Source organism: Notamacropus eugenii, chromosome 6 (assembly GCF_028372415.1).
Source record: "Notamacropus eugenii isolate mMacEug1 chromosome 6, mMacEug1.pri_v2, whole genome shotgun sequence".
In the NCBI taxonomy this organism is placed as follows: Eukaryota; Metazoa; Chordata; class Mammalia; order Diprotodontia; family Macropodidae; genus Notamacropus; species Notamacropus eugenii.
In genome coordinates, this window is record NC_092877.1 from 329,297,336 (window position 1) to 329,319,604 (window position 22,269).

The 22,269-nt window shown below is 36.1% G+C and overlaps 1 protein-coding gene across 23 annotated transcripts in view; it reads right to left on the reverse strand.

Annotated features, from left to right (window-relative positions):
* Positions 1-22,269, reverse strand: part of TRIP12 (thyroid hormone receptor interactor 12) — a 184,037-nt gene that overhangs the window by 125,053 nt on the left and 36,715 nt on the right. For 12 of the 23 annotated variants that reach the window (XM_072618087.1, XM_072618102.1, XM_072618088.1 and 9 more), the window contains exon 2: positions 5,547-5,681. The exons of the other annotated variants lie outside the window; for them this stretch is intronic. The gene's annotated coding sequence lies outside the window, so the exon portion shown is untranslated. The remainder of the gene's footprint in view (positions 1-5,546; positions 5,682-22,269) is intronic. 23 annotated transcript variants of the gene reach the window in all.

A 22,269-nucleotide genomic window follows, 5' to 3' on the forward strand; every position in this document is an offset into this window, starting at 1 on the left:
CTGACTCTCTGGACTTCACTACCTTACTTACCTTACTATCTCACCCTAGAACATCTCCTACCCTACCCTGACCCATTCTTCCATTGGCAAGTTCCTTCCAAGGTTTCCATTTTGGGAAAAGACTCAGGCTAAGAATCCTACATTCCACACCACCAGCTCTGTTTCTGACTCACTGAACTTTACCACTGTGACCCCATGTGGGTACTTTCCTGCTCATCTCCCTAGCATCTGTCACCAAATACCTAATGGATATCTGCCAGACACCTCAAACTCAACATGTCCAAAACTGAACTCAATCATTTCCTCAAACCTACCCCTCTCTCTTCCAAGCTTCCAATTTCTGTTGATATCACAATCATCCTTCTGTACAGTCACACATGTAATCACTATGTTTCCCTTAAGTACCCTTGTCTCCACATAAAGACCACCTATAGCCATCTCCATCATCAACTACTTCATGGTTACTGCAACAGCTCCTGATTGATGCTGTCCTACCATTACAGCATTACTATAGCTTACTCTCTTAGACAAACTGGCCTTCTCTCTATTCCTCATATACAACACTCCACCTTGCATCTAGCTATCTCTATGCCTAAAATGCACTCTTGCCTCACCTTTCTGACTAGAAAACTCTGCTTTCATCTGAGACTCAACTCAAGCACCACCAACTGAAAGAGGCCTTTCATAGTTCCCACAAATGCTTGTCACCTTCCTCTTCTGTTACTAGCTTGCAATCTCTGTAAATGGAAGCAACTCAAAGGTCAGAAGTATTTTGCTTTGTCTCTGAATCCCCAAGACCTAAAACACTGCCTGAGACAAGGCTGGAGAATAATTTAACAGCCAGAGTATGACCAAATCTAAAATCACAAAACCAAAACTACACAAAGTATCTGGATAAATATTTAAAATAAAATCAATCTAAAAAACCCTTTATTACTGGGTTAAAGACAGTCTATTACTAGGAGGGAAAAAGAAAAAGATTTCATAGTAGTCAGACCCAATATCAGAGATTGCTAGTTATCTAAAGAATAGATGGCAAAAATCACATTAGTGATCTCAGAAAGTTAAGTACAGTTTTAATAAAGTATTGTTTCAAGGCAAAAGTCCTTCAATCTATTAACAGAGATAAGCACCCCACAACAAGAACACTGTTTGGTTATACAGTTCTAATAACTTGTAAGCATCCAGACTGTTTTACAACAGACAAGACTGTTAAAAGTAATTCTGATATAAAATGGAAATAAAAGGTCTGTGTTCCAACAGTCAGTAAGCATTTACTAAGCACCCACTGTAAACCAGACATAGTGCTAACTATGGAAAAGACCACACTCTACCCCCACACTCCTCCCCAAAAATGCAAAACTAGTAACTGTCCCCCAAAGCAGTGAATACAACAAGAAAATGATTACAATACACCTGACATCATATCAGTCTGGAAAAGAATGATGCCACCTGAGATACAAAGCAACAAGTGGTTCTTTAGATACGAAGCTCCTGGAGAGCAGGAAGTATGAGCGTTTCATTTTTCTCTTTGTATTCAAGAAGCATAAACTGGCACACTGCTTTAATAAATGCTTGCTTAATCAAAGTTTTTAAAGTGAAATCAGAACTCCAAAAGATGACAGCACAGAATGTATGAGAGCATGGAGAAAACTTCAAATAAACAAAATAAACCATGCACAGCATCAACATAAAGTTAATAAATAAAAATACACACCAAGTGAGCTAAATACAAGGTAGTCTGGGAGGGAAGGCATTAGCAGCTGGGGAATCAGAAGAAGGCTCCCCCCATTTTGAGGTGAGCGCCTGCAGCATGCTCCACAATGGGCCTTACTTCCCACCCCAAGCCCCCTGCCAGCCACCTAGATATCGGTTCTTCCCTCCACTCCCTCACTGGCAAAATCGGCAAACAATCAAACAGGGAAAACAATCAAAGTTTAAGATTATGAGGGATGGAATATTAAAACTGTCTATCTTCTACCAGAAAATTTCTAAGTATTTCAAAAAGTTCCCATGTTATTTACTGCTCTGCCATACACTCCTGTTTGCTTCTCATTACAAAGATGATTAAGAATTTGCTGCTAAAGTAAAAGCATTATCACCTAATGAGGCAGCATGGCATAGTGGATGATAAGGCACTGAACTTAGTAGTCAGGAAGACCTCCAGCACTGGACTTAATTAAAATGGCTGCAAGACCTTGGGCCAGTCACCCTATGTCATCAAGCAGAAAACAAGGTGGTTGGACTGGAGACTGCTCTTAACATCTCTTTCAGCTCTAAATACACAATTCAAAATTCACCCAAATCATTCTAAAACTGTACTATAAATAAAAACATATTTTATTAGTGATGTGAGTATAAAAATTGTGTTAATAATGAAATGTGTTATGGCTATTAAAAAGAAAACTGGCCCAAATTTGTTATTTTTCTACCAAATCTCTATTTAAGCAAGTCTCAAAATTAACGGACATTTTCTAAATATACAATTGCTAGCAGTAGCAGGAAACTCAGAAATATGCTAAATTACATAGGTAATACTAAATTACATGGGGAATGCTGAACAGGAATTAAGTTTCACTATAAATAATTCAAATAAAATAATTGAGTTTGATTATACATACAGTAAAATTCTTGATCAGTCATCTTTTATCTACTAATCTCAATTAATGGAAACATAGGCTACATTGTAGAAATAAGCAAAAATGATATTAGAGTAGCTAAATTAATAAGTAAATAAAAGTTTATACTCACATACCACTTTAAGATTTACAACTCCTTTTCCTTTTATTTCTTTAAGAAAGGAGGCAGAGTTGCAGAAATATTGGAATCTGATAGGTAAACTTCTAAGGCCCTCACAACAATCTACAATCTTAATGAATGGCTAAAGCATATTAGAAGCAAAACAACTTAGGTCAGGAAACTGTTAAAGGTAGAGTCATTTACAGTAACAATTCATAATTAAAGAACTCAAAAAAAGCAATGTTTTTAGCATTTATTATCAAGGTAAAAACTTCATAATGATGCTATCAAAATATTACAGCACAAAACAGCAACAGTAACTGACATGTCAAACAACCCTGAGTCAAAAAGCAAGGAATTATTATATTACACTTTGTATATTGTTTATTGAAAATTATATGATGAATTCCAGAAAGCTCTCTTTTGCATCAAAAGCAGTGTAAAAGATAATCAGAGACTTACAGCTAATGAATTAAGTCCATTAAAGTTCCAGCAAAAATGCTGAAAGTACTATATGACTGGCACTTAAAGACAGAAAGTTCATATTTTTTAAAATTCATACTCTATGCATAATTTATGATTCCAATTTTTTGAAAATTCAACTTATGTGAAACATCTCATTTATCAATAACATAGACATTGCTATGCAATAAGTAATTTTTTTCTACTTTTATTCCTGAAGTAAGATGTACCCTAGGCTCTGTCCTAAGAGCTCTTCTCTCTCTATAGACCTACTCTTTCGATGATTTCATCAGCTCCCAAGGTTAAATCCTCACTTCTATGTAAATGATACCAGATTTATATATCCAGGCTTGGTCTTTCTCCTGAGCTCTAGTCTCAGCTTACCGATGAACTGTACATTTCCCCTTAGATGTTTATGCAAAACTCAAAACTTATACTATTTCCATAAAAATTTATCCATCTATTCCCAAATTTTCTAACTCTGTAAAGGTGCCACTATTCTTCCAATAACCCACACTTTCAAGTTAAGCAAAGCCATGCTCCTTCACCCATTATATCCAAGTAGCTACTAAGTCCTGAAGGTAAATCAACATCTCTAGACTCCATCTTTTTCTGGTTACGTTCACACAGAAACCATCTAAGAGTTCAGACTATGTCCTCTCAACTGCATCATTACAAGTCTCTTACTTGATCTCTGTCCTGTCTCTAAACTATCCCCCGCATAGTGTCAAACTGGTATTTTTAAAGTGGTAGTCTCTGACCACATGTCATTCCCCAGTTCCTCTGGGATTCCACACACACTACTATATTTGATATGTAAAGCCTTTCAGCAGTCTCGCTTTGTGGTCCTCCTGGGAAAGTCATTTATGCTTCCTGGGCCTTAACATTTCCTCTTCTGTACAAATGAGGATGCTAGACAATATGGTCTCCCAAGTCCCTGCTAAATCTATGCTCCTATGACCTTACCTTTCTATTGTTACTATTATGCAGTAATTCCTCTCACAAGCTCAACATTCCAGACAAGTTAACTATTCCATAACTAGTCTCTATGACATGGTTGGCCACCATGACTGCAAAGCACTCTCTCCTCAACTCTCTCTTAAGAACCCCAAGTGCTCAGGAAATGGAGGCAAGCAGAATTTAAGTGGTTTGTCCAGGATCACACCCAAAATAACATCTGAGGTCAAATCTGAATTCAGGAAGATAAGTCTTCCTAACTTCAGGCCCAGCATTCTATCCACTTCACCACCTAGCTGCTACACACAGTGGCTACAACAATGTAAATAAAAAGAAGCCAAAAAAGTAAATCAAAAGTGAACACTGCATATTTATAAAGAGCAAGTATGGCTCAAAATGAGATGTAAGAAGACCCTCCCAAGTCCACTGTTTGCTGTCTGCAGCAATGGGAAGTCTTACAAGTGTTGTGTACTGCACATATGATTTTAGATTTTTTTCACTGTACTGTTCTGTAAGATTTTTCCCTTTTTCTTTTTTCACCTTTGAAAAATACTACTTGTTATGTGGGGATGGTTTTGTGGGAAGTGCAGGTAAAGGAATACTGGGGGAAATGTTAGAGATGTTTCTTTAAAAAAGAAATAAAAACATAACAAATATCTCCATAGAAAAGCTATAAATTCCCAGATGACAGGCATCAGTCACTCCTACTTCCACATTAACTAAATTCAGGCAACATATCTCCTCTATGCCCCACAGCTACCCTAATACCCTTTTCTGACAGTCAATATGAGGGTGCATGAGTAGCTCATGAGAGCAGTCTGATTATATTTTATATATATACATATATATATAAATATACACTAAATTTTTCCTTTGTTTTTAAATAAAATAAAAATCTTACAGTTTTTATGAATGCCTCAAAAAACTTATGCAATAGCTTGCTCTTTAAGGAAAGCTTTAGCAACAGTTTCCTTGAACTGAATCACTGAAAATCTACCCTTTCAATCAAATGTTTTATTTTTTTAAATTCTTTTTATATTTTTAACATATGACAGTTCTAAAAGTATAACCAAAAAAACCTACTTGAAACCCTTAAGAAATTTGTTGTGGAAACTTCATTAGCTTAATAATGTTTCAAACAGGGTCATCAATGTATTTTTGCACATAGAATCTCTTAGAAATGTACTTATAATATATTTACTAAAATTCTAAAATAAGTCCAACAAAACTACGTGCCAAATAATTATATACTGGATAGATTTCCAATATCCCAAAGTGCTATTTTGACAAAACCTGACATTTAAACTACAAATCAGTATATAACATTAAAAAGTAGAAATTAACTTGTATTTTAAGCACTTAAGGACAAATCACAATTTAATTTTTACCTGTTAGTTGGACTTCTGCGACCTTGGTATACCAAAACAGAACTGATAAGTTGCTCCCTGACTGGTAGTAGTAGCCACACCCGTGAGTTTAGCACCTTCTGGGACTGCCTTCTGTCCAGCCTTCCTCAGTTGACACTGCCATAGCCAACAAATAAGCATATTTTCTAGTTAACAAGATGTTTAAAAACTAAATGCTACCAAAAAATATCTCAAGTTGAAAAAGCCTATAAACTGAGTAGGAGAGATGAACTCTGCTAATTTAGATGGAATAGGAATCAAATTAATAAGTGGTCTTTCTTTGTATTCCCCTAACAGCTTAGAAGAGATTAGTTTTCAACTACAATTAGAAGAGTGCAAACCACAACTGAATTAACTGTCACAAGTCCGAAAACTTATTAACTAAAAATATAAGCAAGAAAAACAGTCCATTAACGTACCAGAAATTGACTTGGAAAGTTATGAAGGTCAACTAAAAAGAGAAGAACCTACTCCCCTGAAGAAACTCGACATTCACTAAATGCATATAACCCTGAAATGTCTCCAAGTCATGTTTCAATTAACAGACTAAAATTAACCCATTATTTAACAATATTTGTTGAGCATCTATAATGTACCTACCACTGCAGGCAAGAAATGTTATCTAATACCAATCCCTACATAATATTTTTCTTATGAACAAATCTCTAAGGCCCCCCCCCCTCCTTTTTGCTGTTCTAAAATTTTGTCATTTTATAAATCAAAGAACAAAAATAATGACAGTATTTTGGTACTTATTCCCTTCCTCATGTCACAGAATTAAAGTTCACAATCTATTCCAGTAAACAATTTGGTATAGACTAAACTTGCAAGGCCACAGCAGAATCATAAAACCTAAGAAAGTCCAAGACCAAAAATAAAATATCATCATATGTTAAATATTTTTGCTCTTTAAAAAAAGGAAGACATTGCCTGTTCTCAGAAAGTCTTCCTGATAAGGGCTCTGGAAAGATCGATATGACTCCAGAAACTAACACTAAGAAAAGGTGAAAGGTTCCAATAAGATGGGTGGGTCATGCTTGAAGAGGGTACCCTGTTCTCTAAAGAGAATCAATCAACTAAAACTCATCTTCATGTCCCAGAGTCTGCAGTGTGTACTAGAAATGTTACTGACCAACTAAAGTCTTTAATTAGCCACTGAATCACTCGATCCACCAAAAACAAAACAAGCCAACTAAAACTCTCAAGTTCCTCTAACTATGTTTACCTCTTTGAAAATAAATACTAGTGAACTTTTGCTAGGAATAACTATAAAAGGTCTAAACAACCTGTGGCCCATAGGCACACCAAAGGATTTCCAGAAACCATCAAAAAAATGAAAAATGTTTTACTCTACATCTTCTGCAGGCCGCCTGAAATTCTTCGGCATGCCACAGGTTGTGCAGGCCTGGACCATGACAAAAGGAAAAAAATAATTATAATCAGAAGTAAAGTTGAGTTTTATTACTTGGATAGATCTTAATTTTTCCACAAGCGTGTTATAGTTAACTACACCTGAGAAGTATTACTGTGCTCAAATCAAAGCGCCACATTTTAAGAAGAACCCAATGCAAATTTAAGATACCAGAAACCAAGGTCATAGTAACAGGTTGAAAAGATTGGTGAAAAACCTTTAGAAATAATATTTGTCTTCAAATGTTTGAAGGAATGCTGTGTGAAATATTTACGGAAGACAGAGTAGGCAGAAATTACAGAGCATCAGATTTTAGCTCAGTGTAAAGAATTTCTCATTAATCAAAACTGTATGTAAATAGAACGGGTTATTTTGCTGTTAATAAGATCCTTAACATTAAAAAGGTACTGGCTCAGACAACCATACCGAAGGCAGTGTGGAATGGCTAAACACACCAACAACCTTGACCGTCACAACTTGCTATAAACTTTGCTACTTATTAAGATGCCGTGTAAAAATTTAAGCTGAAATTTTAAGCTTTTCTGAGAAATTAAGTCATTCAAATTGAAACCAAAAATTATCAGAACCAAAAGCTGGCTATAATGGCTACCTTCCCTTAACTTTTCTAAACACTCATTTAGCTCCAATTAAATTTCTCTTCAAACAATGCACAATGTGTGGGATGGCTCAGGTCCCTACATAAATCAATTACTCAGAGGCCTCTCAAAGTGATGACAGAAAAGTGATTTACTCGATTCTTGAGAAGCGGGGCTAACCTGTAGGAGTAGGAACAACAAAGATAAAGAAAAGGGCAGTGATTTATATAGACCCTAACGCAAGTCCCTCCTCCCCCCACTGACCATTATCCTCATTAGCTGAGAATATGATCTTACATTCTAGACAAGAAATCTAACCAATCCCTTCTGAAATGAAGACATTGAGGAATTATGTAAGTTTTATCCAATCATTGAGACCCTAATACACTACACAGTTTTATATCCTTATATGGAACTATTCTATTCTAAAAATATTGTAACCTTGAGCCTCTAGGTTTTACCTCACCCCTGGGAGAAGAATTACAATCTGAGAAGTCTTCATTAAACCTATCCCACTCAACAATAATAAACAAGATTGATTACTTAAAACCAGTGGAATTAAAATTCAGTTGATTTGTGAGGGCATATTTTCTAGCCTTGAAATTTGCTGAAGATCTCTATTACATCAATTAAAATATTTGAGGATTCTCTAGGATTTCCCAGGTAAATTATCATAACATTAGGAAATAAGAATAGTTTTTGCCTTTTTCAACTATATGTATATAACTTTTTTCTCATATTTTATTGCTATTAATAGTTAAAAGTATGATTAAAGTACACTCTTACTTTACTCTCATTTATTGGGAAGGGTTCTACTATACACTCATTGTATATGTAGTAAACCCTTTCTTTTGATTTCAGAGAGATGCTTTTCATGTTTTTTAAGAGTGCTCTCTATACCCATGGTCTGTGAGATTTTAGCATTAATGGGGATTGTGTTTTGTAAAGGGTTTTTTCTGCTTCTATTGGGATAATCAGGCAGTTTTGAATGTTTTGTGTTCTTAATGTGGTTAATATAGTGTAATTTTCGGGGGGCGAAGCCAAGATGGCGGAGTAGAAAGACACACATACGCTAGCTCCGAACCCACAGCCCATAAAATACCTGTTAAGACGAATTCCCAACAAATTCTGGAGCAGCAGAAGTCACAGAACAACAGAGCAGATGAGATTTCTGTTCCAGAGAGCCCTGAAAACCTCTCGCAAAAGGTCCCTCGCGCCCCGGACCCAAGCCCACCCCTGCCTTGGCTGTGCGGCACGGAGAGGAGCGGATCTGAGCGGGCTTCAGGGACGGAATCTCCAGCGTCCGCGCAGGCCCCAAAGGTTGGTGAGAGGGTCTTCTCGGCTTGCCAAGAGGGGAGTGGGGTGCCCCCATAACTCAGGCCCCCTCGGGAGGCAGCAGCAGAGGCAGGAGCAGACAGGGGCTCCCCAAGCAGGCAGGAGCCCAGATCCATTGTTAAAGGTCTCTGCATAAACCCCCTGAGGGCACTGAGCCAGAGAGGCGGCCCTGCCCCCACCTGAGCACCTAAACTTAATCTCACACTGAATAGCAGCCCCACCCAGGCCAAAAGCCCTAAGGCTGGGAAGCAGCATTTGAATCTCAGACCCCAAGCTCTGGCTGGGCAGATCTGGACGCCAGGTGGAGGTGGAGGTGGAGAGGACACTCAGAAGTCAAGTCACTGGCTGGGAAAATGCCCAGAAAAGCGAAAAAAAATAAGACCAGAGAAGGTTACTTTCTTGGTGAACAGGTATTTTCTCCCTTCCTTTCTGATGAGGAAGAACAATATTTAGCACCAGGGAAAGACACAGAAGTCAAGGCTTCTGTATCCCAGCCCACCCAATGGGCTCAGGCCATGGAAGAGCTCAAAAAGGATTTTGAAAATCAAGTTAGAGAGGTGGAGGAAAAACTGGGAAGAGAAATGAGAGAGATGCAAGCAAAGCATGAAAAGCAGGTCAACACCCTGCTAAAGAAGGCCCAAAAAAATGCTGAAGAAAATAACACCTTGAAAAATAGGCTAACTCAATTGGCAAAAGAGGTTCAAAAAGCCAATGAGGAGAAGAATGCTTTCAAAAGCAGAATTAGCCAAATGGAAAAGGAAGTTCAAAAGCTCACTGAAGAAAATAGTTCTTTAAAAATTAGAATGGAGCAAATGGAGGCCAATGACTTTATGAGAAACCAAGAAATCACAAAACAAAACCAAAAGAATGAAAAAATGGAAGATAATGTGAAATATCTCATTGGAAAAACAACTGACCTGGAAAATAGATCCAGGAGAGACAATTTAAAAATTATGGGACTACCTGAAAGCCATGATCAAAAAAAGAGCCTAGACATCATCTTTCATGAAATTATCAAGGAAAACTGCCCTGAAATTTTAGAACCAGAGGGCAAAATAAGTATTCAAGGAATCCACAGATCACTGCCTGAAAGAGATCCAAAAAAAGAAACTCCTAGGAACATTGTGGCCAAATTCCAGAGTTCCCAGGTCAAGGAGAAAATATTGCAAGCAACTAGAAAGAAACAATTCAAGTTTTGTGGAAATACAATCAGGATAACACAAGATCTAGCAGCTTCTACATTAAGGGATCGAAGGGCATGGAATAGGATATTCCAGAAGTCAAAGGAACTAGGACTAAAACCAAGAATCACCTACCCAGCAAAACTGAGTATAACACTTCAGGGAAAAAATTATCTTTCAGTGAAATAGAGGACTTTCAAGCATTCTTGATGAAAAGACCAGAGCTGAAAAGAAAATTTGACTTTCAAACACAAGAATCAAGAGAAGCTTAAAAAGGTAAACAGCAAAGAGAAGTCATAAGGGACTTACTAAAGTTGAACTGTTTACATTCCTACATGGAAAGATAATATTTGTAACCCTTGAAACTTTCCAGTATCTGGGTAGTGGGTGGGATTACACACACACACACACACACACACACACACACACACACACACACACACACACACACACACACACACACACACACACACACACACACACACACACACACACACACACACACCCCGAATTGAAGAGGATAGGATCATATCTTAAAAAAATGAAATCAAGCAGTGAGAGAGAAATATATTGGGAGGAGAAAGGGAGAAATGGAATGGGGCAAATTACCTCTCATAAAAGAGGCAAGCAAAAGACTTTTTAGTGGAGGTAAAAAGAGGGGAGGTGAGAGAAAAACATGAAGTTTACTCTCATCACATTCCATTAAAGGAAGGAATAAAATGTACACTCATTTTGGTATGAAAACCTATCTTATAATACAGGAAAGTGGGGAATAAGGGGATAAGCAGAGTGGGGGGGATGATGGAAGGGAGGGCATGGGGAGGAGGGAGCAATTTGAGGTCAGCACTCATGGGGAGGGACAGGATCAAAAGAGAGAAGAGAAGTAATGTGGGGCAGGATAGGATGGAGAGAAAAACAGTTAGTCTTATACAACACGACTATTATGGAAGTCATTTGCAAAACTACAAAGATATGGCCTGTATTGAACTGCTTGCCTTCCAAAGGGAAGGGGTGGGGAGGAAGGGAGGAAGAGAAGTTGGAACTCAAAGTTTTAGGAACAACTGTCAAGTACTGTTCTTGCTACTAGGAAACAAGAAACATAGGTAAAGGGGTATAGAAAGTTATCTGGCCCTACAGGACAAAAGAGAAGATGGAGACAAGGGCAGAGAGGGATGATAGAAGAGAGGGCAGATTGGTGATAGGGGCAATTAGAATGCTCGGTGTTTTGGGGTGGGGGGAGGGGACAAAAGGAGAGAAAATTTGGAACCCAAAATTTTGTGAAAATGAATGTTAAAAGTTAAATAAAAAATAAATAAATTTAAAAATATATATAGTGGAATTTTCAATGTTGAATCCATTTTTCTAGCACTGGCATAAATTAATTTTTGGCCAAAATAACTTATTTATTGGAAGAATTATTGTAGTCTCTTTTACAGGATTGTATTTGCAATTGTGGAATCAATATTCATAAACTATTAAAAAACAAACCCAGTGGATCACAGATTTAGACACAGAAGGAACCTGAGAGGTCATTTAATCCAAGTCCCTCAACACATAAATGAAGAACCTGAGGCCCAGAAAAAAAATAAAGAGATCGGTTCATCATACCAATACAATGTACCAACTCTAGATTCTAGAGTCTAAATCTAGCACCCCGCCTTAATGCTACCAACAGATATTTAAGCTAAAGCTTGTGTCAAATTGATAAGAATGAGAGAAAACAGTGCCATTCTACTAAAAGTAATGAACTGCTTAATTTTAAGGACAGAATTTTTCACTGAAGCTCATGTCCCATCTCTCCACTACTCCGCATAAACTTCCAAAATTCACTTTTAAAATTTCTTAACCCATTTTGCTTTAAAAAGGTATTTTCTAGTAAGTCTCCTAAAAACAAAAGTTCCTCCAATAAATTAATCCACTTTCAGCACTGACAGGATGGCACTAACACTGCCTTGATCTGACCAGCGTTTTACTGACTCTTCATGCACACTCCTATAGTTAGCCACTTCATACAAGTCTTCCTATTGACAGCCATTCTCAAATAATGTGCTACCTCCAGAGTTTTTTCTACTTTTCTGTAATTTGACTGAAAAAGAAAATAAAACACCAGAGTCATCACATAAGACACATAGTATTTTAAACTTGGAATCATTTTTATTTGCTTTCTTTGCCTCAAACATCGGCCTTACATAGTATATAAGCATTACAATTTTTTTTGGTTTTAAAAGATTAAATATCAATTAGTAAAGCTCTCTATTTTGAAAATTCAGTGATGTCAAAATGATAAACTAATGGACTCTAAGACACAATTCTGAGACAAACTTACTATTACATAAAAATTGCACTAAATTCCCTTACTACTTAACTCATTTTAAATTTACTTAACCTGGAAGAGTAGTTTTTTAAGATCTTTTGTAGAATACACTTTCATTATTGCTAAGTGACTTCAATGCTTGGCATTCCATTTTTTCTGGTGTTTTGAAAACAGAAAATGAATTTTAATTTGAATTACTTCCTTTATATTGCTTTCCCAACCCCACAACTCCTATGTCTAAAGTTTAACAGCACGGCATGGTCTACTGTTATGCTTTTAATAATTTCACAATAACCATTTTGTTTCTAACAAATTCCAACTGAAATTTTGTAAGAAAAGTTTGGTAAGAGAAAGTTTTCATCAGGAAGTATTATATATGTATATATATGTATGTATGTATGTATATACACATATGCTAATTTTAAGATTTGTCTCCCAAAGTCATCTCTAAAGCTTCATCACAGTATAAAGAAGACTGGTGCGTGCCGCAAACCAAAATGGAAATAAGTAACTCTTGCAAATGGACTTGTGTAAGAATAACTGCTCATCTATCTGGCCTCAAAGTGAAAAAGCTTTTGACCATAACAAATCTTCACATGACAGACTTTGAGGTAGGTAAAGAGTAAAGAGTACCCGCACCAAAGAAACTGCAGATCCTTCAGGGGTAAAAATTCTTCACTTACGGTCCACAGAACCCAAAGTAATCTATACACAGATTTCAGGGGGATCTTAAGAATTTGGATGGGGGGAAACTACATTATTATTTTCACTAAAATTCTCTTTCTTTTATAATTCTAGATGTTTTATTTTATGCATTTTGAAAACATCATTCTAAGAATGGGTCCAAAGATTCTGTCAGACCTTTTTAATGAAATAAAGGACCTCCAGACATTCCTGATTAAAAAAAGCCAAAGTTGCATGAAAATCCTGAAATACAAACACAAAACAAATAGATAAGGATAAATCTAAGAGAGTAATCCTAAGGGATACCCTTTGACCCAGTAACACCACTTCTAAGGTTGCATCCCAAAGAGATCATACAAATGGGAAAAGGACTCACAATGTACAAAAATATTTATAGCACCTCTTTTTTCCAAAGAACTGGAAACTGAGGGGATGTCCATCAATTGGGGAATGGCTAAACAAGTTGCAGTATATGAATATAATGGAATATTATTATGCTATAAGAAATGATGAGCAGGCGGACGGACTTCAGAAAAACCAGAAAAGATTTATATGAACTGACCTGAATAAAGTGAGCAGAACCAGGGGCACAATGTATACATTATATAGCCAAAGTGAGGAGAATCAGAGCATTGTACACAGTAACAGTAAAATTGGTGTTTGCAGATCAAAGTATACGGTTTTCATTTCTTTTTTTTTTTTGTAGCTTTTGCCTTTTTGATCTGTTTCTTCTCTCACAACATGATTAACATGGAAATATATCAACACTATTACACATATATAACCTATGTTAAATTGCTTACTATTTTAGGGAAGGGGGAGGACAGGTAAGGAGAAAATTTGGAACTCAAATTTTTTTTTAATGAATGTTTAAAACATGGTCCTTACATGTAATTGAAAATAGTATTTAAAAAATAAATTACTTGCCCAACTATGCACCAATAAAATTTATAATATAAATGAAACAGAATAATTTTTAAAAACGCTATTAACAAGAGGAATTAATGCAGAACAAGTCATAAATGAGTTCCTCAAAACAAAAACCACACACTAGATGAATTTATAAGTGAATTCCATCAAGTATATAAACAAAAAGTAATTTAAATACTACATGCTGTTTTTAAAAAATTGAAAAAGTATTCTAACAAATTCCTTCTGATATACAGTCTTGACAACTAAATCAAGGAAAGTCAAAATAAGGGAACAAAATTAATAATTCTGCAAAAACTTTAAATAAAATATTAGCAAAGAGACTACTGAAAAATTTCATAAAGATTATACATTATGATGAGGTTGGATTTATATGAGGAATTCTGTATAGTTCAACTAGGAAATTAAAAAAAAAATTATTCTAACAACAAAAAACATAAAAAATTTCTGTCCTTGCGATTTTCTTGGCAGAGATACTCAAGTGGTTTGCCACATCCTTCTCCAGCTCAGTTTACAGATGAGGAATTGGGGCAAACAGGGTTAAAGTGACTTGCCCAGGATCACACAGCTATTGAAAGGAGGCTAGACTGAACACAGGTTCTTCTGACTCCAGAGCCAGCGCTCTATCCAGTGTGCCACCTAGCTCCCCACTCACTTAACAAGAAACAATCCTTTATTCCTGTTAATAAAAAAAAAAAAAAAGAGCAAGAGAAAGATCATAGAAATCAACAGATCTTTCCAAAATATGACTAGTACCTATATAAAACCAAGACCCAACAGCTCTGGCTAAGTAGCAGCTAGGCAGCGTAGTAAATAAAATGTGGGACCTGGAATCAGGAAAACCCAACTTCAAAATCAACCTCAGATACATCCTCACTGTGTAACCTTGAGCAAATCACGTAATCACTGTGTGTCTCCATTTCCTCAACTGTAAAACTAAAATAACAGCACCTACATCAAAAGGTTGTGGCAAGGATCAAATAAGACCCATTTTGTAAAGTGCTTAGAGCACAGTATCAGGCACTTAATAGGTACTATGTAAATGCTTATTCCTACCCTGCCCTTCTCCCTCTATAGGTAATGGGGATAAACTGGAGGTCTTTCCAGTCAAACAACAAGTAAAACAAGGATGACCGTTATCATCATTACTATTTGAAATAGATATAGAAAAATTGAGGGAAAGAGTATACAAGAATAAACAAAATTATCACCTTTTACATATGATACAATGCTTTATTTAACAATCCTGGAGAATCAATGAAAAATTAGTCCAAACAGTAACTATGGAAGAGTTGAATGATACAAAAAAATACATATTCAGCATATCTAAATAATCAACAAAACCCAGAAGCTAGGTGGTGACAGAAATAGAACACTGGGTCTTGAGTCAAAAAGCCTCCCCTTCTGAGTTCAAATCTGGCCTCAGATGATTACTAGTTGTGTAACCCTGAGCTGGAAAAAGAAATGGCATACATGCACACAAACAAAACACACATGTATGTATGTATATTTGTATGCATGTATATGTATTCACACATATGTATATTTATGTGCATGTGTATATACACATATACTTATACATAAACATATGCATACACACCAACATGTATCTGTAAATATGCATATGTGTACATGTGTTATGTATATCCTGAAGGATATGGCAAATCACTCCAGCATCTGCGTCAAGAAAACCAGAAACGAGGTTAAAAAGTCAGACACAAATGAAAATGACTGAACAAAAAACGGTAACGTGTATCTGTGTGTACAAGAGAGATTCCATTTAAAGTATACAAATGTATACCTTGGAATATATGCATGCCAAGACAGGCATAGGAACCTTTTGTAAACAACTATAAACATTCTTCACACAGATGAAAATAGATCTAAGTAACCGAAGAAACATTAATTTCTTTAAGCCAATAATATTACTATCTAAATTAATAATTCATTGCCACCAATCAAATTACTATATAGAGCTAGAAAAAATTAATAAATTCCATTTTGACAGTGGTTGAGTACAGGGGGATTCAAGAATTTCAAAGGAAATCATGAAAATGTGGGAAGGAATGGGGCAGTATTAGATTTTAAGCCATACTACAAACTAGTAATCACCAAAATGATTTGATACTGGATAAAAAAGTAGTTGATCAGTGGAACGGTAAAGGTATACAATATACAGAAACAAATAAGCACATTAGCCTACTGTTTATTTAATAAACCCAAATATATGTTGATATTGGAGTAAAAACTCACCATATGACAGAAACCTCTAAAAAATGGAAAGCACTCTGGCAAAAACTAGGTATAGACCAACATGTCACACTATATATACAACGCTAAGCTCCAAATAGGAGACATGACATAACACAAAGGAAGACAAATTAAAGGAGCAATAAAGAAATAACCTCTCAGATCTATAGATAGAGGAAGAAATGACAAATTAAAAATAGAATGGAGAAAAAGGTTTTAGAAAACGGAGAAATGGCATACATACATACACACACACTATTATAAAATCAAAAAGATTTTAGAAAAACAAAAACAATGCAGCTAAAATTAGAAGAGAAGGGGGGTAAATGAGGAAGAGGGGGCAGAGAATCTTTGCAGGTACTTCTTGATAAAGGTCTTGTTTCTAAGACTTAAAAGGAACTAATTCAGATTTATGTGAACAAGAATCATTCCCAAATTAATAAATGGTCAAAGAAACAGGCAGCACAAGGGAAAAAAAACCTATGCCATTTATAGCCATGAATAAAAATGATGCAAATCAATAATAATTAGAGAAAGGTTAATCACAGCAATTCTGAGATTCAACTTCACATACAGCATATGGTTAAAGTTGAACAAAAAGGAAAATGACAAATGCCAGAAGGCAAGGAAAACAATCACAATGATGTACCGTATAAACTAGGTAACTAGCACAACTGCTCTGGAAAGCATTTTGGAACTATTTCAGTATTAAGCTGAGAATACCCATTCACTAAGCAATATGAGAAAGAGAAAAAGAACCCACATATACAAAAATATTCATGTTGTTTTTTAGTCTTTCAGTTGTGTCTGACTCTTGTGACCTCATGGACCACAGCAAGCCAAAGGTCCTTTCCTCCATTATCTCTTGAAGTCTATCCAAAAAATTATTAATAGTATCTCTTTTTGAGATAACAAGTAGTACATATAAAGTGAGGAATGGCTAATTTATAGTATATGAACAGTATTGTTCTGTTAAGAAATGAGGCCTGAGAGAAATCTGAGAAGTCACCTAAGAACTGGTGCAGAAAGAGGGCCCAGAAGAGTAGTTTATATAAAGATAACAACATTGTAAAGAAAAACAACTTGAAGGACATAAGGACTCTGAGAATGCAATGACCAACTCCCTAACAAGAGTTGATAAACTGCGAGTCAAGACTGTGATACACATTTTTGAGACACAGTCAATGTGGAAATTTGTTTTGTGAAATTCTGCATATTTGCTCTAAGGGCATTTTCTTTCTTTTTCTTTGGAAGTGGGGATGGAAGTAGAAGACAGAATATGTATTTCTGTTAACTGAGGAAAATAATTTTTTTAAAAAACAGAAAAGTAAAACTTAATAAAATCCATAGGATACCTGGTAAAAGGAACCTTGTATTTTGATATATACTCAAGTCACAAATCTGATTATCAAATATAACATCTTGCAAATATTCCAAAGAAATTTTTATCAGAAAGCATCAATTTTAATTGTACAAGATTACTCAACAATTACAAAAAGGGAAGGGTTAAAATGAGAATGCCCCAAAAGGAAAATCATCTTCTACCTGAAAACTGCTTACCCTGCAAAACTGAGTACCATGATTCTTTAAATGTTCAAGAAACAACTCATTCTTTCCTCCTAACAAAACTAATCCAAGGTCTTTTGATGTATAACGTGACAAACCACTAAAAATTAAGAAAGGAGAATAAGACTAGAATGCAAATAATGAATAACTAGGAAATTAACATTTGAAGTTGTAAGATGATGAAAAAATTATGGCAGTGTACAAATATATTATGCAATACATTCATATGTGTATGCACACACACACACACACACACACACACACACACACACACACACAGAGTAAATGGTATAGAATCCAAATTCTTAGAAGAAAGGTTAAATGAAATGCAAAACCAAAATAGTACGTTGCAATATTACTAGTATCTCAAAGGCTCTCCCCTCCCCATACTAAATCTATGATTATCTGCTCTTGTAGGAGACCAGCTTCTTCAATCAGGCCCTGACAAATCCAACAGAAACATATAAACTTCTGTTTAAGAAAATTATAGTTATGAACAGAAAATGAGTAAACCTTTTGTGGTGGTCATATGAAAATCTTCGAAAGCAAATTTCCGATGAGACTAACAAAACTGATAAATTAGTTAACTTTGTTGGTAAAAAGAAACATCTTAGTTCAGTAACCTGTCACTTTTTACCTAGACTATTGGTAATGACCTTTTCCGTACACCTCAAATCTTGATCTGTGCAGCCACCAAAGTGATTTTTGGCTTACACTCAGAGAGGAACAAGTCACTCTCCTGCTCAAACTCCAATGGTTATCTATTGCCTCTAGGGTCAGCTCTAAATGGCTCTGTTTGGTTTTTATAAGACCTTCACAACCAGGCCCAGAATCTACCATTTTCTTCTCACTTTATACTACTCCCTTTCCCATACTCTGGCCTTCTCTCTGTACCTCACACATGGGACTCCACCTCCTATTCCGATGAGCCTTTATAGTTAGCATACCTCACACTGCCTTCCTCACCTTTGCCTAACAGATAAAAGCCAAGCATCAATGTCCATAGAAAGCCTTTTATGGAGACTTCTAGTCACTAAATTCCCCAGACCATGTAACCCAGTTTACATATGCCTACCTCAATAAAACCCTAAAATTCCAAGCAAACTAGATTAGAATGAAGAAATACAATGAGAAACTACAACAAGTAACTTCTTCCAGAAGCCAACAAGCAAGAGCTGTCAAGTAAGTGTCAGTGCAGGATACCCTTCCCTTCCAGTGTGAGCAGAGATGAACAGGGATACTGATAGCCTGGAAGGTTCTAAGATCTAAAAACAGGGACACTAGAGAGTCCCCCAAGAAAGAGGGTAGGAGGAGGAGGATTCAAAGGTGAGTTAGAAAGAAACAGGGAGGGGTAGGAAGAAGAAAGTATCAGAAAACCTAGGGATACCAGAAAGTCCCAGGGAAAGGCAAAGGTCATCAAACAGGCACAATACCACAGCACCCTCTGGAAGGCTGGGCTTCAGAGGTTCCTAACATTCATCCTGAGATGTCCAAGATGGTCCTGAAGTTCCAGAATATTGAACCTTGAAGATTTAAGAAGTTTAATCCCAACAAGAGATCAGTGCAGGAAGAAAGTGGATCAGGGGCCAACTAAATGACCCAAGCTCTCCAAGTTGTCCTGGCACAAAATTCCAATTCAGGAACTAAAGCAGGAAATGTGAATAAATGAAAATATCAATCAACATTAATTCTTAAAATATTTACTCAGTATCTGTCATCCACTCCTCATTTCCTTCCCATCACCCCACACTTACAAAATCCAACCCACTGGGCTGGTACCTCAGAGGTCCCTTTTTAGAGTCTCCTCCAGCTAGGAAATCTTTCTGGACATGCCTCACCAAGGTTGGTAAAATCTTAATTCCACAACCTAAGAGGGGACTTATGTAACTGTATAACTATAGCACTCAAAAGATCAGCATGGGGAATGAATATCAAAAAATCAGAGCTATGGCTCAAGTAACAAAGGTCTGACAGTTAAGAAAGACACTACAAATGGGAGGCAACTACCTTGTAGTTTGGTCTGTGAGAATTTCATAGTCACCTTTTCTGACTTTTTTACAGCATCAGACACTGTACACCAAAGTTTTCAGAGGGTGAATGTGCCTGGCAACATTTCCTTAATACTTCTGAGTCAGGTCCAGATTAAAATGTAATTGGGAAATTTAACAAATATACAAAACAAGAGACTGTTAATAAGTAATTTTCTAAGAAAATACATAGCTCTCAGGAATCCTTACAGTTTAGTAGTCCCCCTTCTACTTGAGTTTGACTGCACAGCAGTGCTGGTATCATCAAACCCAAATAATAGAAATGGACCCCAATAGGCCACATACTAACTTGTAAAATCACAAATTATTATCTATATTCTATTTTTACTTTGTTAAATATTCACCAATTACATTTTATTTTGGTTCTGCTGGGACATGTCTGAGTTTAACATCTCTACAGCACTGAACCATCCCTTCTGAAGATTTCTAGATTTTTCTTCTCTCAAAGAAGAAAGACATTATAAAGGTGCTAAAAAAATTAATAGTCTTACTTATAATGAAAGCTATAAACCATACATTCAACTAGGGACTACTTTTTCTTAATTTCTTGCTTATATAATTCAAAAGCCTGTACATCTGCAAAGGAAATCAAAATAAAATATATATTAAAAAGGATGGGGAGATGAGCACATGAAGGAGGAGGAAAGAAATAAAGACAGTTTTAGAAAAGGAAAAGGAAAGAATGCTTGAAAAGTAAGCACCAAAAAGGCAATGAACGTGATCAAGGGCATATAAAGAATTTGACATGAAAAGAAGTTATCTCATCCTCTAAGACCTCAGGGAAAGAAAATTAGTGTTTCCAAGCTGCTCTCCTCCTAGTAAACTATAAGCTACTGATCTATTGAGTACTGCCACCTCAACTCTGCCAGCCACTGGGCTCAGTGAGATCCAGATCAGTGCACTCTTCTATTTGCTTCCACTGCTTCATTCAAAGACAATGGATATGAGAAACTTATTCACATTTGTAATAATAAGAACCTTTTCCCAACTGATAAATGATCAAAGAATATGAAAAAACAGTTTTCAAGGAAGAAAGGGACAAGAAAGATTAAGAAAAAAGGGAAGGAGGGAGGAGAGGGACTCTCTAAATTACTGCTGGACCTAGGAATTGCCATAAGCCTTCCAGGGAACAATCTGGATTCATGCCCAAGTTAGTAAACTATATGTGCTATTTGACCATTACTATTCTCCTTGCCCACAAATGAAGGACAAATAAGAACCACCATTGCTATATTTATACTCCAAAGAAACCACCACAAGATATGCAAAAATATCTTTCTGTAATGTCCAAGAACTAGAAACTAAGATTGAGGTGCCTATCAATTGGAGAATGGTTGAATTATAGTATATAAATATAATGGACTCTGTTTGTCCTTCATTTTCGAAGAAGATCATGTCATCTGACACGACTTGCACCTGACTGTTCAAGTGCAAGGTCACCAGCCTCACTTTCTCCTCCTGAGTCATCTGGATTCAGTGACCAGATATTCATCAGGATGATTGGAAAAAGCCCAGAATGCAATGGGAGACCTTGGCCTATTCAGGTACTCACTTAGAGTGAGGTAATGCCCATTCAGTGAATAAGCCTGTTTAAGAAGTAATCAGGAAATGGCCCCTTTAATAAGCAAAAGGAAAAAAAAAATAAATCAAGCTGGGAGGGAAAAAGCCAGTTACTACTGAAAACCACTCTAAATGCACTTAATATGGGAATACCATTTTGTTGTAGGAAATGAAGACAGTTTCAGAGAAACCTAAGATTTTATGAACTGATGCAGAATGAAGCGAGCCAAATCAAGAAAACAATTTATATCACATTATAAAAATCAAACAATTTTGGAGAAGTAGATGTTCAATCATGATTACAAAAAAACTGGTAAAGAATGCTCCTCTCTTTTAACAGAGAATGAAAATGTAGAATCAAACACACATTTTTGGCTAACATGGGAATTTGCTGTGCTGAATATGAGTTTTTGTTTTTTAAACAAAGTTTTATTTTCCTTTTAAGAGGAAGGAAGAAAAGGGGAGGAGAAAAACACTATAGAAAAAAATTTTTTTAAAAAGTTAGTCAAACTGTTTTTAGTAGAGAAAACAGTCTATCCAGATATTTTAAGTCTCCCACAACTTTTCAATCTGCACCAAAAACTTATCAATCAGGTTTATCAGTGGGCTTATTATTGCATTTTCCAATACTTCAGACATCATCTCAATTTCTCCTTCAATCCTTAAACGAAATGTTCACTATGTCATTTCTTAGTAAGTGACTAACTTTCACGTACAGAACTACTCTCTTAATTAATCTTCCTTCTGAACAAAACATACCTCTCATTGACTAATAAATTAGACATGAATCCAACAAGAGTCAGGGTTATCTATGAAATTATTATCACCTG